This window comes from Mesoplodon densirostris, chromosome 8 (genome assembly GCF_025265405.1).
Source record: "Mesoplodon densirostris isolate mMesDen1 chromosome 8, mMesDen1 primary haplotype, whole genome shotgun sequence".
NCBI lineage: Eukaryota > Metazoa > Chordata > Mammalia > Artiodactyla > Ziphiidae > Mesoplodon > Mesoplodon densirostris.
In genome coordinates, this window is record NC_082668.1 from 12,766,913 (window position 1) to 12,784,384 (window position 17,472).

Genomic DNA, 17,472 nt, shown 5'->3' on the forward strand with positions numbered 1-17,472 from the left:
TTTGCTATGATCTTCACCTTTCCAACTAGGCCAAGTACTCTAACATAATTTTATTCAACATAAACCAGCCTTCATTAGTGTGTTAAGGCTTCCATAACAAAGTACCAGAGACTGGGTGGCTTAAACAACAGAAATTAATTTTCTCAGTTCTGGAGTCCAAGGTCAAGGTGTTGGCAGGTTTGGTTTCTTCTGAGTCTTCTTTCCATGATATGCAGATGGCTGCCTTCTTGCTACGTGTTCATATGGTCGTCCTTCTGTGTGTGCTTATTCCCGGTGTTTCTCCATCAAATTTCCTCTTTTTATAAGGACACCAGTCAGATTGGTTTAGGGCCCATCCTAATGGCTTCATTTTTAACTTCTTACCTCTTTAGAGGGCTTATCTCCAAATACTGTTATATTATGACATTCTAGGAGTTAAGGTCTCAACATACAAATTTTGGGGGATACAGTTCAGCCCATACATAACAAGCTTTAAGTTTTAATACAGTGCTTTTAAAACTTGCCCAAAGTTAGGACCACTTGAGAAGTTAGGTCCTTTTTAAGAGATTCACTGAGTAAATTGGCAGTATGGCCTGGGAGTTTAGATTTTTAAAGTTCCCTGGATAAGAATGATGGTCAACCAGGTTAGGAGCTATTGTTCTATCATGTATCTAAATGCTGCATACCAAGAAACCCAGACTAATATGTGTGATACACCATATGTGACTCTTCAAAGGCATGGTGTTTGCATCTTTATGCACCAATTGTAAAAAATAATTCAGTTTAATTTTTCTCAAGCATTTTTCTGACCTATGATAGTTTTAAGCAAGCCAGCAGTCCTCAAAAAAGGATTGACTCTTCAAGGAATGGTGCCAGTACTCCAGGATGAAGTAGATTCCCTCCATCTGATTTTCTGCAAGTGATGTTGCTTATGTGTATACAAATGATGATGATATTTCAGATAAAAACACCTAGTCTATACATTTCTAAAGAGAAAAAAATCTTTGAAATTATAATGTGCCCTTGATTCTAAGTACCATTAAAAATTATGAATAATTGAAATCCTTAGCATGCTGTAAGGAGCCCAAGACCAGGTAAACCCAAGTGTCTGTTCTGCTTCACTTCCTGCCATCCTTATGTAGGATTGCTATGTTATAATCAACGAGTGCTTTTCACTCTGCTTGTGTGCATGATTTCCTCTCTATGGCAAGTTCTTTCCCTTACATTATGCCTTTTTAAAATGCTTCTATGATTTTTGTGTTTTCTCTACATCACCAGGCAGAATTATTTATTACTTCTGCTCATTACTATTTACACTCTAGTATTGTAAATATCCTGTTTATGTGTTTATGCTGCTCAACAGATCAAAGATGTCCTCTGTCATTGCTTATCTCCACATCCACTGTAGACATTGATAATCAATTATGGCACTTCTTCCTGCTTGGCCTATGTGGAGTGATTACACAGCTCAGCAAATTATTCTAGGGAACCACCACTAACTGACTATTTGGCTTGGGAGATTATAAGTGCTTGCCAGTAATCATTGAACTGTCTCTGAAGAGTAGAGATTGACAGATGGTCAAAACCTGACAAATATTAATTGGATTAAGGGAAACAACCTAAAAGAGGGAAAATGTGGCTTTTTCAAAAAAAAATAAAGTTTTAATTTATTTATAGATTCATATGCAGTTTTAAGATATAATATGGAGGGATTCCCATGAACCTTTTACACAATTTAGTCCAATGGTAACATCTTGCAAAACTATGGTACAATATCACAACCAAGATATTGACATTGGCACAGTTAAGATACAGAAATTTTCTATCAACCCAAGAATCCCTCATGTTGCCCTTTCATAGCCACTCACACTTTTCTCCGATATCCACCTCCTCCTTAATCCATAGCAACTACTGATCTTTTCTCCATTTCTATAACATTTGTCATTTCAAGAATGTTATATAAATGTAAAATATATATATATATATCTTACAGTATATAACTTGGGATTGGCCTTTTTCACTCAGCATAATTCACTGGAGATTCATTCAGGTTGTTTCTGTGTCAATAGTTTATTCTTTTTTGTGAGTATTGTTCCATGGTATGGATGTACCACAGTTTGTTTAATCATTCACCCATTAAAGGACATATGAGTTGTTTCCAGTTGTGGAATATTAGGAAGAAAACTGCTATAAACAGTTGTTTACATGATATGTGTAAACACATGTTTTCATTTCCCTAGGATAAATGCCTAAAAGTGCAATTGGCTGGGTCATAAAATAGTTGTGTATGATAGATTTTTAAGAAACTGCTAAACTGTTTTCCAGATGGCTGTACTATTTTACATTGCCACCAACAATGTATGGATAATGTTAGTTTCCCCATATCTTTCCCAGTATTTGGTGTTGTCAATATTTAAAATTTTAACCATTCTGATAGGTGTGTAACTACATCTCATTGATGTTCTAATTTGCATTTCCCTAATGGATAATGATATTGGAAATCTTTTACATGCTTATTTGCAATCTATATATTGTTTTCAGTGAAATGTTTTTTCATGTTTTTGACCATATTCTAGTTGGGTTATTTGGTTTCTTTTGCTGTTGAGTTTTGAGAGTTCATTATATATTCTGGATAGGATGATTATCAGGGTTTATGGTTTGCAAATATTTTCTCCCACTCTGTATCTTGTCTTTCAATCCCATTAACAGGGTCTTTCAAAGAGCAAATACCAGATAATTTTCTTAACTTAATAAAGATCATCTGAAAAAACTTTATAACTCACATTACACAGTGAAAACACATAGACATGGAGATATCTGTTTCAGGGATTTTTAAATTACGAATACAATTTCCTTAATAGTTATAAGAATTAGTCAAATTACCTATTTCATAGGGGGTGAGTTGTGATTGTTTTTTTTTTTTTTTGAGAAAGTGATCCATTTTCTCTAAATTTTAAAATTCCTGTGTATTTTAAATTTTAAAATGCCTGTGTAGAGTTGTTTGTGGTATTCCCTAAGTCTCCTTTTACTATTTTCAGGGTCGTGGTTATATCTCCTGTTTTACTTCTGATATGGGTAACATGTGTTACCTCTCTCTTGCCCCCCCCCCTTTTTTTCTGTGTCAGTCTTATAGTAGGCTTGGCAATTTTACTAAATTTTTCAAAGAACCAACTCTTTGTTTCATTGATTTTCTCTACTGTTTTTGCTTTCAATTTTATTGATTTCTACTTTTTATTATTTCCTTCCTTCTGTTTGCTTTTAGTTTTTTTATGATCTTCTGTTTTCTTGGTTTTTGAAGTAGAAGCTTGAATGACTAATTTCAATGTTTTCCCTTTCTCTAGTTGCCTTTAGTGCTACAAATTTCTCCCTCAGCACTGCTTTATCTTTGTCTTACAATTTGATATGTTGTATTTTCATTTTCAATCAGTTAACTGTATTTCTTAATTTCCTTTGAGAGTTCTGTTTTGATAATGCAGTATTTAAAAGTGCTTGTTTATTCACAAAACATTTGGAAATTTTTATCTTTCTGTTATTGATTTCTAGTTTCATCTCACATATTTGAAGAATATAGTCCAGACACAATGGAATTCTTTTAAATTTATTGAGTTTTGTTTTATGGCCCAGGATGTGGTCTCTCTTCCTTGAAAAGAATGTGCACTCTGCTGTCAGATGGAGTGTTCTATAAATGTTGATTAGATCCGGTTGGTTAATGGTGTTGCTAAGTCCTATATCCATGCTGACTTTTTATCTAGTTGTTCTGGCGATTGTTGAGGTTTTCAAGTATAAGTTTTCTCTATTTCTCCTTTCAGTTCAATCAGTTTTGGTTCACACATTTTGCAGCTCTGTTTTTTGGCTCATATGCACTTGATTGCTATGTCTTCTTGGGGGACTGACACTTTTCTGATTATGATAATGCATTATGACATTATAATAATGCCACTTTGGTAATATTCTTTGCTCTAAAATCTACTTTATCTGGTATTAGTAGGCACACTCTTGCTTTCTTCAGTCAGTGTTTGCAGGGTATATCTTTCCCCACACTTCCATTTTCAACCTGCCTATATTGTTATATTTGAAATGTTTCTTGTAGATAGCACATAGTTGGATCATGTTTTTAAATATGATCCACCAATCTGTCTTATAGTTGGTGTATTAAGACTATTTACATTTAATCTAATTAAATATAATTAAATGTTGGGGCTTAAGTCTGCCATTTTATTTTTTGTTTTCTATTTGTTTTTTTCTGACTTTTTCCTCTGTTTGTTTTTCTTTCCTTTTTGTGAACGACTTGAACATTAAAAATATTTTGATTTATATATGGTATTTTTGAGTATCTCTCTGTGTATCTTTTATAATGGTTGTTCTTGGTATTACTTTTTATACATAACACAGTCTACTAGTGTCACCATACTACGAGTTCAGATGAAGTATAGTAACCTTACCTCATCTCTGTATCCTTGCCTATTTAAAATATAATTGTCATAAAGAGTCCCTTTACATACATTTAGAAACACATCAGACAGTGTTATAATTTTTGCTTCAACCATGAAACAATTTAGAAGACTCAAGAGAAGAGAGGTATATTTTTAAGGATAGCATATTAATACACATCCACAATACCTAAAAAAGGGAGATCATGTTATTCAGATTTTGACAAACATTAAGCAAATATATTTTATTTTCAATAAGATTATTTAAGGGCGCATTTTTAAATTTTTTAGGAGAAAATCTGAGGAAATGGCAATGAATTAAAGGAAGAATTATAAAACTCTCACTGAGCATTTAAAACTTCTCCTCAAAGCTGTGAGTAATCACCATGAGAACCTAATGGCATCATTGCATGTATCTCATATTATTAATTGTTTTGTGCTTATTTGCCCTTATGTTTGGTTCTGCTGATTCTAACAATGATCCCCTTGGAGAAGAAGCCTCTTCACACAAAAAATGCTGTGTAGAAACACTAAAACAAAGGGAAAATCTTCATACATTCCATGAAGCAATGTTATATGTATCTTCTCCATTACACAAAATATACCTCAATTCACAACTTCTGAACTCAGTATAGGCAAGGGTTTCTTAACAGCAGCACTATTAACGTTTTGAGACAGATGATTCTTTTCTGTGGGGACCTGCCCTGTGCATTATAAGATTTGAATGTCATCTCTGACCTCTATAAACAGATATCAGGAGCATCCCTTACCCCACTCCACTTACAACAAGCAAAAATTTTGCCAGACATTTCCAAGTGCCTTCTAGTGGGCAACATTGTCCTTGATTAAGAGCTGCTGAAGTAGGCAAAAATGGGACATCTTAAGTTTGTCCTCTTTTATGTATCCCTGTTCTCTACTTTTTATACTTTTTTCTTTCAGCTCAGTGATAAGCCACTACTCATGACAAGCAGAGTGTCTTCTTATCCTCTTCCCCTCTGTCTACTTATAAACACAGATAATTCATTTATTTGTTCATTCCTACATTCACTAGTACAATTCTCACTATTTGGGCATGTATTTGGCTCAAATTGGCAGACTTAATATCCTGTGGGGAGGCTGTCTTTACCAATAAAACACCTTTAGGTAGCCACATCTACCAGGTCAACCTGTCATCATTGGCAAACAGAGAGCCCAGGCCGTGCTTTCTTTTTAAATTGAATATATTTTAATTTATTTGTAAAATTGGCCCTGGAAAGAGCCTCTATCTTAGGCTTTGTAAGTGAAATTTTACTGGGACACATTAATATTGCCTAAATTATAAATCTCAGACAGTATACTTCAGTGTCCAAATGATAAGTACATAAAATTCTTAACCCAATATTTGAGCCTCAAATAAAAATTAACTGCATTATGTTATCACTGATGGTTACTTTTAAATTTTTCTTTCATTAATTTTTTTCCTTTATTTTTCTTTATTTATTTTAATTTTTTAAATTGAAGTGTAAATAACCCATAGTATTATGTTAGTTCCAGGTGCTGAACATAGTGGACCAATAGTTCTATACATTACAAAATGATCACAGAGTGTTTTAACATCTGGGAAATTTTGATGTCATCCTGAAACACAGTTTCAAGACAGCTGAATTAAAAATTTTTATTTGTATGGCATTTCAGAAATTAAGTAACAGACAAAAGGAGATGGGAGGTGTAGTAACTCATAGTTCATGATTTTTACATTAACATTTATCAAAAACTTTTTATCTGAACAATAGTTTCAAAATACATTCATATAAGTAAGGCCAAAAAAAAGTTTCCATGTTCAGATGAACTTAGGAATATACAAAGTTATGCAAGACTCTAACTCAGAACTTTTTATGCACTACTATATAAATATTAGGAAGTATACACAGTGTATCTATTTAAACCATAGGGCCTAAACATATTTAATCTATTTATTTCCTAATCATTTTTAACTATAACACCTTTTTCTCTTCATTGAATATGTCATGTGCTCAGTAGTTCTCAGATTACCCTTTGGGAAACTCTATACAACTTAGTTTGGAAATAGATGCTTTGCAAACTTTGGCCTAGGTTTTACATGTTTTACTCTGGGAGGATAAAAAAAATGCACACACACACAAATAATTATTTTACACAGCAAAATATAGTTAATAGTCTAATGGAACAAACTTCATAGAAGGGAGAGTTTTTTTGGCTTTAAGGGCAAAGGAAGTCACAAAATTTATTAGGAGGAGGTGACACTTGAGCTACGATTTTTGGTGGGTGGGATATGCAGTAAGTTCTATGACAAGGCAGTCCATAGGTGAATATATGTGTGGTCAGTCCAAATTGGACAGAATTTGAGAAAGTCATGGGCGACATTTCTTACAAAGTTCTTTTGGTTGCAATTAAGACACCTTACACACCAGTTCAGACTTGAATTTCTATAGGCATTGGAGCAATGGAAGCATTTTGAAGATGTGAATCATGTGCAGAGCCATCTTTCAAGAGTGTAAATCTAACCACTGAGTTCAGAATAAAGTGAAAGAGTTAACAAAAAAGGGACTAAAAAATCCCCCAGAAGAGAATAGACAAATTATGAGGCTACGTTTTGAGGCATATAATTAAAAATGAAGTGGGGTATGGAGTAAGGATGGTGAGGATAGAAAACTACAGCTTTCCTATTCTATAACATGGTTTACATAGATAGATGTTAATTATAATTCTTACTCTCCTCCAGCCATCATTTTAAGTTAAATGTTCTCCTTTCAAAAATTAGAAAACTCAGAGCTTTGTCAGTATAGCTCATGCTTATGCCTTAAGTCTTGTCGTCCACAATTACCCTTTCATTCCTGGTTATTGCAATTTTAACTTCCCTTGAAACCTTGTCAAATTCTGGTCTCTCCTCATTCCTCTATTCTTAATGTACTTAAATTTTTTTTCCTATGGCACGTATCACCTTGTAACATAAAACAGGGTTTACTTATTCATTACTTCTGTTGTCTGTCACCTCTATTAGAATACAAGTTCCACAGGATAGATGTAATTTGAGCTCAATACAGGCTTGTTGAATGAATAAATGAATGAGTGATTACATTAGTTGCAAAGCTGGAACTAAATTGTAACACAATATTTCTAGAACATGCCTCTCTTTTACATATTTAGTAAGGTGGTAACAGTTTTATAGTTTGAAAATTGAAGGGTATACTATTGATATTTGCAAACTAAAATACATTATTGTACAGAAAGTAATGATAACAGAATTTCAGACATTCACCTCGAACTTTCCAACGATATTTAAAAAAAAAGTTGAATTAAACTGTGCAGTCATACTAATCCTTCAGTGCTAGTCAGTCACCTGTTACATATTGACAAAGGGAATTCTGGGAGGGTCACTCAAAACAGATGACCCTTCAGGTTTCAGGCCACCCTGGGAAGATGTACTCTACAAATACGTGGCAATGTGACTGAGCTTTGGTGAGCCAGCAAAGTGTGGGATCAGATTTTGGCTTACTCAAAGGCAACGAAGGAAGTGAGCCATATGGTGTTATTTTGAGGATGTCAGGGGAAACTTTGTATGTGCTCCCAAATGCTTTTCCTACCTAATTGTCGCTGATTTTACTAGGAGAAAAAAAAAAACCCACAACTTTCTTTGTACAAATACATACATGGCTTAAAATGCAAATTCCTTTGGAAAAAGTTGGACCCTGATATTTAAAAGTCCATTAAGATATGAATAATAGCAATCCTTTTTCTGAGAGTATATGTTAATGTGGAGATATCACTGCAGAGACACTGCAAACCTGATAAAGAGGAAGCTGAGGTTGCCAGTGCAGGAGTTTAAATACAAAGAAGAACTTGAGGGCATTCAATGAAGTATCTCTCTCCACTGCAATTTAATGAGTTCAGGACTTCGGTGTGTGTGTGTGTGTGTGTGTGCGTGTGCGTGTGCGTGTGCGTGTGTGTGTGTGTGTGTGTGTGTAAGAAGGAGAATTTACCACCCACAGTCCCTTTTTCTTTGTCATCCACAAAGTTGGTGGGTAGAATCCTTTGCCTCACATTATATAATAAAGCATTTTGATCTTAGTTTAGGTAGGTAAGTCCCCATATAAACTAAGCACATTTCCCAGAGTTCATTGGACTTAGAATGAGACTGAACTCTATTTGCTTAGATGAACTACAGAATAAAGGGTAAAGGATCACCAACTCACATTATTAACTAGTTAACTAATTACATAGCCTTAAGGAAATAGTTTCTTTTTTTAATTAAATATATTTAATTGGAGTATAGTTGATTTACAATGTTGTGTTAATTTCTGTTGTACAACAAAATGATTCAGTTGTACCTATGCATACATTATTTTTTATATTCTATTCCATTATGGTTTATCACAGGATATTGAATATAGTTCCCTGTGTTATACAGAGGACTTTGTTTTTTATCTATTCTGTATATAATAGCTTACATCTGTTAACCCCAATCATCTCCCACTCCATCCTTCCCTTATCCACTCTCCATCTTGGCAAACACAATTCTGTTCTCTATGTCTATGAGTCTGTTTCTGTTTCATAGATAGGTTCATTTGTGTCATATTTTAGGTTTCACATATCAGTGATATCATATAATATTTGTCTTTCAAACTTAATTCGCTTAGTATGATAATATCTAGTTACATCCATGTTGTTGCAAATGGCATTATTTCATTATTTTTTATGGCTGAGTAGTATTCCATTGTATATGTGTACCACATCTTCTTTGTCCATTCATCTGCTGATGGACATTTAGGTTGTTTCTATGATTTGGCTATGGTGAAGAGTGCTGCTATCAACATAGGGGTGCATGTATCTTTTAGAATTAGAGTTTTGTCTGGATACATGCCCAGGAGTGAGATTTCTGGATCATATGGCAACCTTATTTTTAGTTTTTTGAGAAATCTCCATACTGGTTTCCATAGTGGCTGCACCAACTTACATTCCCACCAACAGTGTAGGAGGGTTTCCTTTTCTCCACACCCTCTCTAGCATTTGTTATTTGTAGACTTTTTAATGATGGCCATTCTGACCAGTGTGAAGTGGTACCTCAGTGTAGTTTTGATATGCATAGGACATAATTTTTTTGTTTCTGAAACTATTCATGTCTCCATCTACTAGTCAGAGGGATAAACTGGTCTCTGATTGGCCTTCCATTTCTGAGATACTAAGACATCTTTATTTTTGTCAGTTAATGAGTAAAACAGGTAAAACCTGAGATTAGTGGACAAGGTCTCTGAAGGATCTGTGATGGGACAATTTTTAAAAAATATATCCAAGTCTGAAGTTGTGCTGTATTGTGTAACAATTATTCTTCTTGGGCCTCATGTTCCCTGTCTATGAAATAAAGGCATTACGTTATAGATTCTGCTTCCTTCTGATGAACTATTACATGTTTCCATAGTTCTGATATTAACTTTAGATTTTATAGTTGAGACAAGATATGCAGTGATTAGTACAGTGAAGTAATGGGATTAACATTAATTAATATAATCTTTCCACTTGGTAAAGGGACTGCTACCTAAAATTCCTTCTTTTATTCCTTTATAACATTCAAGATGGTAGGAAAATATCTACAAAAATTACAAATTTAAAATCGACAGGAAACCCATACATAAGAGAAGCAGGCTGAAGAGTTGCTTTAGTAATTCAAAGTCTGTACACTTTGACTTAAGTATATAAGAATTTTTTAAAAATTTAGAAATGTAGGTAGATCTGAAATATATTTGAATCACATAGTTTTCAGAAGTCATTTTATGAAAGTCAATTCAAAGTAGATACATATGTGTCTTATTCATTTGATTGAGCATTCTCACAAATATTTTTCTAATCCATTTTATTCTAGAAAAATTGAAAAAGTACTCTTTTTATTCTTTCTTTCTCTTTTAGTTTCACTGGAATTTAAAATTCTCCTTAAATCACTGAGGTTACCATTAAACAAAGACAGCTCTGTCATTGTATTTTCCAAAATTTCAAGTTTAAATTCTTGTGGATTTTACTTGTAAAGGTTACATTTCAGCTCTGTCATGTTCAACCTTAATTTATTAACTAGAAAATTCTTTTCTGCTGGCCAAGCTCCTGGTTGCCAATTCCTTTATCCTTTATTTCATTATTTCCCTCTATGTTGTTTTGTTCCTCTGACTACTGTAGAAGAAATATGCTCCAGTCAGCAGATTTTCTCCGAATCTGTGAACAGAGGTTTGATGATCAGAGGCCAGTATTTGCTGGCCATGACAGGGATGGGGGAGTGACAGAGGGGAGTCTGGGGAAACAGGTAGTCACCTTGTCACCAGTTTTGATCAACATAAAACCAGGATACTGAAATGTATGAAATAGCAATATTTGGCTTTCAGTGCAGGTAGAAAAATGAAATCAAAGACTTTCTATTAGATTCCCAGAATATGAGTTACCGCAGATGTGCCTATAATTGCAGTGCTGTGCAGCATAGCACAATGGAAAACTTTATTGCTCTGTGTCCCTTCAAGTCCCATTTGCATCTGTTTGCTGGATGAGTGTACTGGCAGTAATCAAACACGTACAGATCTTGGCTGGCTCATGCATGCTGAAGGTCTTTTATGGGAGCATACTTTGTTATTTGTCTAGGTGTGTTTTTCTGTTTTCCCAAAAGAAGACATTTTGAGAGAAAAGGAGCAAAGGGGTAATGTGCCATTCAGAAATGGGCTTATACCAGACAAGTTCCATGCCAAATGCCAGGAAAGTCACAGGTGTGTTTCACCTGAGACAATGCAATCATGTGCTTAGGGGTATGAGTAGGGGACTGGGATGGAATGCATCCATCGTGAAGACTCGCGTGCATCAGCTCCATTTTGATGGTATTTTTCAAATATAAATCAGGTTAATAAATATCACCTCAAATTTAAAAAAAATCAAAAACAGGTTGATTTATTAGGGATTATGGAGGCCTCTATAATCCTCATCAACATCATAATATAAGAATATTGTTTACAAAAGAGAGAATCATTATCTGGCTATTGTTTGTTCTCATTGCATTCTCTCTTCCAGCTATTTCCAGAAGTTAGCCGATCTCGGCTTGTTTCACTCTGTCTTTTAAGAATGGAGAGGCTGAGCCATTTGTTAAATTCATGCCAGATTCACACATTGGGTAAACATACTAGATTTTGGAAACTCATGTAGTAATACATTGATAATAGTTTCTTCGAAAAACAACTTTCTTTTTCTCAAAATAATAATACCTTACATGTCTTTATTACTTTATAATATAAAGCCCAGTTTCACATGTTCTCTCATTTAAGCAGCATAACACTCTTGGGAACTTTAGTTAGTAAGTGCATTTCATAAGGTTATTAATTTTGTTATTATTTTATTTTATATATGTTTTATGAATCACCTCAAAACCTTGAAGGGATAAAATGTAAATTAAATAAATAAATAAAGAATTAAAAATAAGTAAATAAGTAAACAAATATTGCTTAGGTAGTGGTAATAAAATAATCATGATTAGAACTTGGATTCTTTGGTGCTTGATTCAGTTGTTTCTGTGTATTAGGAAGAAACCAGAATCAGTCTCTCTCAATAGCTTCTCATTCTATCACTTGTTATGCCCCACAATAATTGTTAGAATAAGTATTTACACTGACTTCAGAATTAAATATTTTAATGACTGTTGGGAAAGTTAGGGTGGAGGAAGCTGACTGGAACACTTCTTGGACACAAAAGGAGAATGGACAGCTTTTCAAGGTGCATCAATTTCCTGAGTCATGGATTCCTCCACGAATTCAAGAGGAATTCAATGTGACCTCTTTTCACGATAGTGCTACTTGTGTTTAGGACCCAGAGGTATAAAAAACCAAAAGCTCTTTATTGACTAATAATACTAACATTAATCATAATAAATGGTTGTATTTGTATTGATAGGTATTACACAGATGGTAGTTAAAGCTTTGTGAGGGATAAGGTCATTTAGATAAATTATGTAAAATGAGAAGGGCTGAACATAAAACTCTGGTGAATAACATCATTTATGTATTAAATAGAAGAATAGGGAAAAAATCTGAAAAAAAGTAGAAAATATCAGAAAATAATCTAATAGTGTCATGAGCATTAAGGTAGGTGAGTCTATTAGTTTCCTAGGGCTGCCTTGGTAAAGTACCATAAACTGGGAGGCTTAAAATAGGAGGAATTTATTCTCTCACGGTTTGGAGGTTTGAAGTACAAATTCAAAGTATGAGAAGAGCCATGCTCTCTTTGAAACCTGTAGGGGAGGACCTTTCCTTAGCTCTTCCAGCTTCTGGAAGCTCCAGGTATTCCTTGGCTATGGCTGCATAACTTTCATCTCGGCTTCCATCTTCATGTGGCCATCTACCTTCTGTGTCTGTAGATTCACATGGTGTTCTTCTCTGTGTGTATGTCTTGATCAAAATTTCTCTCTTCTTAACAGGATACCAGTCGTACTGGATTAGAACCCACCCTAATGACTTCATCATAACTGAATTACATCTGCAAAGACCTTTTTCCAAATAAGGTGATAGGCACAGGTACTGGAGAACAGGACTTCATTATATCTTTTTTTGGGGGGGGCACAATTCAATTCATAATAGTTAATGTTTCAGGAAGAAAGGTGAGTAAAATATAATAAACAAAGCAGAGAACAAGTAAGGTAAGGACTAAATATGTCTGCTGAATTTCATGATTGGAAGTTGGTTAATAACCTTATTTTCATTAAACTCATTAGAATGATGGGAATGATGGCAGATAACATAGGGTTGAGAATTGAATGATGTAAAAGAAAACTCTATGAAGAGGAAAACCACAGGGCAATGACCAGAATGAGATCTAGAGATGATGAGAGTTTATATGTGTAGTGAGAGAGTGCATGTAAATGTACATTAGGACAGAATTTTCTGCTTCCTTCAGTCTCCTTATTCTTTCCTATCAGTCTTCATTCTTAAAAAGCAAAGAAGCTTTTGACATGATGACACCTCAGTTATACTCTGAGAGGTCAATATTTGTGAGCAAAAGCTCTGTAGAGATGTAAGATTATACCAGACTGAAGCCAAAACCATTCCTTCAGAATGACTCAATACAGAAGATGAGAAAAAAGCAATGAGACACTTTGCCGTACTTGCTTTTCTGGATTATGGTGCATTGTAGCTAAGTATAATTGTCAGAATAAATGCAGAATGTCTAATTAAATTTGAATTTGAAGTAAAAAACAAGTAATTTTTGTATAAATAGATCATGAAATACTTGGGACATACTTATATTAAATTTTTTCATTGCTTACCTGAAATTTACTAGGGGATCTTTTAGTTTTACTGGCTAAATTTGGCAACACAACAGCTGAGTGCATATGTGTTAATAGAGGAATGGAGACAGAGAGAGATTGAGATTGAGAGAGAGAGAGAGAGAGAGAGAGAAAGGGAGAGAGACAGAGACAGGGAGACAGAGAATATGCATACAAGAGGAGTCCTAGAAATAATAGGAAGGAATAAAATCTAGATCTCATGTAGGAGAATTAACTTGAAATAGAAGGGACAATTCTTTCACTGAGGCAGGAAGAAAAGAGGTGGGTTAAACATAAGTATATCTAATGTGGGAATAGATATTTGTAAGAATTCATTCTTAATCATTCATATTTTTATCTGAATTAGGAGAGAAAACCATTTTCTGGGACTGGAGAGGTAGGTGTGAAATTAGAAAGGAGGTTCTTGGAGAGAATAGTAGACATCTTAATAGCCAACATCACAGGAAAGTGGAGGGCATGAGATCCGAATTTAACCTTCCTACTGTGCAATATGAGTAGCAAGAGAGTAACCCTACTTCTCAAAAGGACTCCAGAGGAAAAGATTTAAGTTGTACAGTAAATAGAATTGCCAAGCCATCAGGTGTCCAAGTGTGTAAAAGGAATTTGTGAGACATGAAAAAGGAGAGATTAAAAAAGGATAATTTCAATCTCTCTCTCCCTCTCTTTCTCTCTCTCTCTCTCCCTCTCTCTCTGTCTCTGTCTCTGTCTCTCTTTCTCTCTCTCTTTATCTCTCTCTCTCTCTCTCTCTCTCTGTATTAGTTTATTTGGTAGGCAGACTCTTATGTTGCTGTGGCAAGATTCCAGCAGAAGCTTCAGGTTCAGTTCAGTCCCCAGCAGAAAGATAATTTCTTATTCTTATTTACTATAGCAGGAGTCCCAGGACTGATGCTCCTTGGTTCTGATTGGCTCTGGTTGGCTCTAGTTGACCACTCCTAAATCAGGCATGTAGATTAGGTTGATAGAAACCTTTGATTGGCTAATCCTGGGGCTGAATGACATGGACTGAAATGGGGGATCAGGAACAAGAAAAACTGGAATGCCATATAGTTTTATGGACAGTTAAAATCGATTACATATACGTCCAAAGTTGTTTGGGGAGTACTAGGGAGGCAGAATGTGACACTGGAAGGGCAGATAAGAGCCAAACATAAATTTCATACTTTGACCTAAGGTGTATATATATATATATATATATATATATATATATATATATATATATATATGTATATATATATATAATTTTTTATATCCACCTTGCATTCAGCCCAATCATATGTAGCACTCAAAGTTTTTTTTTTCTGATTTTTAAAATTAGTTTCTGCTTTATAACAAAGTGAATCAGTCATACATATACATCTGTTCCCACATCCCTTCCCTCTTGCATCTCCCTCCCTCTCACCCTCCCTATCCCACCCTTCCAGGCGGTCACAAAGCACCGAGCTGATCTCCCTGTAGCACTCAAAGTTTACAAAGGGAAATTCTGATGGACATCAGTAGTACCTACCTACAGGTGAAACTGGGCTTAAACATTTTAGGTTGATGGATGTCTGTTTCATTCTTCTAGATCCAGAATGGCAGACTGGTTATTACTCACCCTAAAAGAAACAATAATATGAGGTCTTCTGAGTAATAATGGCATGTTCTAATTCAATTGGACAGTTTAACTTAACAACCATCTACTACATGGCTACTATGCAAAAGCTACTGTCTTAGAAGTGAGGGAATACAGTGTGCTCTCAGAAAATATTATTGAATGAATCTGTTGACATATATGAGGGACAAAATTAATAAGTCATATGGAATTGTTGCAGGAAAAGTTCAGTAATAGTAAGGATTTACATAGATGTCATTGGGTGAATAGTTATCAAAGATATAACTTTGAAATGTCTTCTTGTATCATCAGGATAGTCTAGATTATACTGCAGTAAGGAAAATAAAATCTCCAAGTTACAAGGACAGAAAATAAGACAAGCTGTGTTTTGCGCACGTTATATGTCCATCTTTCAATGGCAGGTCCCTCTGTTCCATGCGGTCCTCATTGAGGCCCCTAGGTTGATGTAGGTTGGGATCATCCAGAATACCAGTCAAAGAATAGAAGAAAGACAGTATAAAAATCATGCAGTGGCTTTTATGTGCTTCCACCTAGGAATGATGCATATCACTTCTGCTAATGTGTCAGAGAAAAGTCTCACGGTCACACTTAACATCAAGGGGGCAGGGAAATGGTCTTTCCCTGTGGTAGGAGGGAATTTCAGTCTGTCTCAATTTATCAAAAAGGGATTGAAATAGTGAGTCATTAGTTGCTATCATGCTGAGGCTATGAGAGGTTTTAATAATAACAACCACCATTTATGAACATCTTTTAAATTGCAGGTATTATTCTTGCAATGCTGGATGATTCATACTGACTTTCCCTTTTCATAGTTGAGGAAAGTGAATTGCACAAGTTATGTAGATTTTCCAGTGTCACAGAGATAAGGCCTGGTTATATAAATGATTCACGTTGTTCAATTCTAAGACATTTCACAAATAACTCAGATCTAACACCTAATAAATGTATGTTGATTAACACTAATTGAGTAATTGGTAAGTGCCAACCACTGATCTAAATACTTCCTGGGTATTTTCCCATTTAAGGAATAAACGTCTGCCCTAATTACCCTAACTCTGTAGTTTGCCCTTTCTTTGATGAATATGTAACGAATTATTCTGTTCCTTCCATCTAACATTTAGAAATATTCAAGTAGGTCAAAAGAAACACTCAAGGTAGAGAATATTATCTGGAAAGAGTGTTAGACATGACACAGACACGTCATTCTTCATTTCATCTCCATGTCTCACTCTGAACAAATCACTCAGCCTTCTTTGACCCTAGTTTTCTTTTCTTCACGGTAAGTGGATTGGATCAGTGACCTCTATATACCCTACTGCTACTATCTGTGGTTGTTTTTCTTTGAGTCACTCTGTATCCATTCAGATTAATACAAGGCAGAATGGGAAGCCTCTATCAGCTTTGGGAAAGGAGCCTCTAGAGCAATAAGAAAGAGTGACTAAGATAATGGTAAGAATCAAATGAGTCTACATTCAGTCCTCAGCAGAAGTAACAGCTCTAGCAAGGCACTATTTGTGTCAGATTTTGAGGGACTAACTTACAGAGGAGACATCATGACTCATGAAAGTAAATGACACTGAAATTTTCCATGAGCTTTAGAGTGTAGTTATATAGACTTATCTGCTTCTCAGCTTGTTGTAACCTCTCCTGCAGCCTATTTTTCCTTAGCCTCAGAATTACTACTGAGCAATGAATCTAAATCAAGTGAGAAGGGAAGTCAGAAGGACTTCAAATAAAAGGTTAAAAACATCCAGCCATTCCCCCCCACCCCATTTCCAGAATTTTTGTTCCTTAAAGACTTTTTAGATGTCCTCTGAGCTCATGATTCTTAAGTAGTGGCTGAAATTGCCTCCTTTTCATGCTCCTACAATATTAGAGTACCACATTTCTAAAATGAAGTGTTATACCCATGGTATGAAAAGTAGGATATTCTATAAAGTCAAATAACAATTTTCTCTCCAGACAATAAGCTTACCACACTAATTGTTCTCAAGTGACAATAAACATACCAAAGAATGACTTCCTTCTCAAATTTTAAAGTGCATTTGCTAAATAACAGCTCATATGATATGAAAAATGCATACTGAATATAAAGTTGCAATTATTTTAGTTCACCATAGCATTATGTAGAAAAG

At 34.8% G+C, this 17,472-nt stretch overlaps 1 long non-coding RNA gene across 4 annotated transcripts in view; it reads left to right on the plus strand.

The window, feature by feature from the left end:
• LOC132495067 (uncharacterized) overlaps nt 1-17,472 on the plus strand; it is a 112,804-nt gene that overhangs the window by 91,261 nt on the left and 4,071 nt on the right. For 3 of the 4 annotated variants that reach the window (XR_009533199.1, XR_009533200.1, XR_009533198.1), the window contains exon 5: nt 12,859-12,955. This is a non-coding gene — a long non-coding RNA (uncharacterized LOC132495067). Of the gene's footprint in view, nt 1-4,700; nt 4,783-12,858; nt 12,956-17,472 lie in introns of all 4 variants that reach the window. The other variant, XR_009533201.1, reaches the window with a different exon arrangement.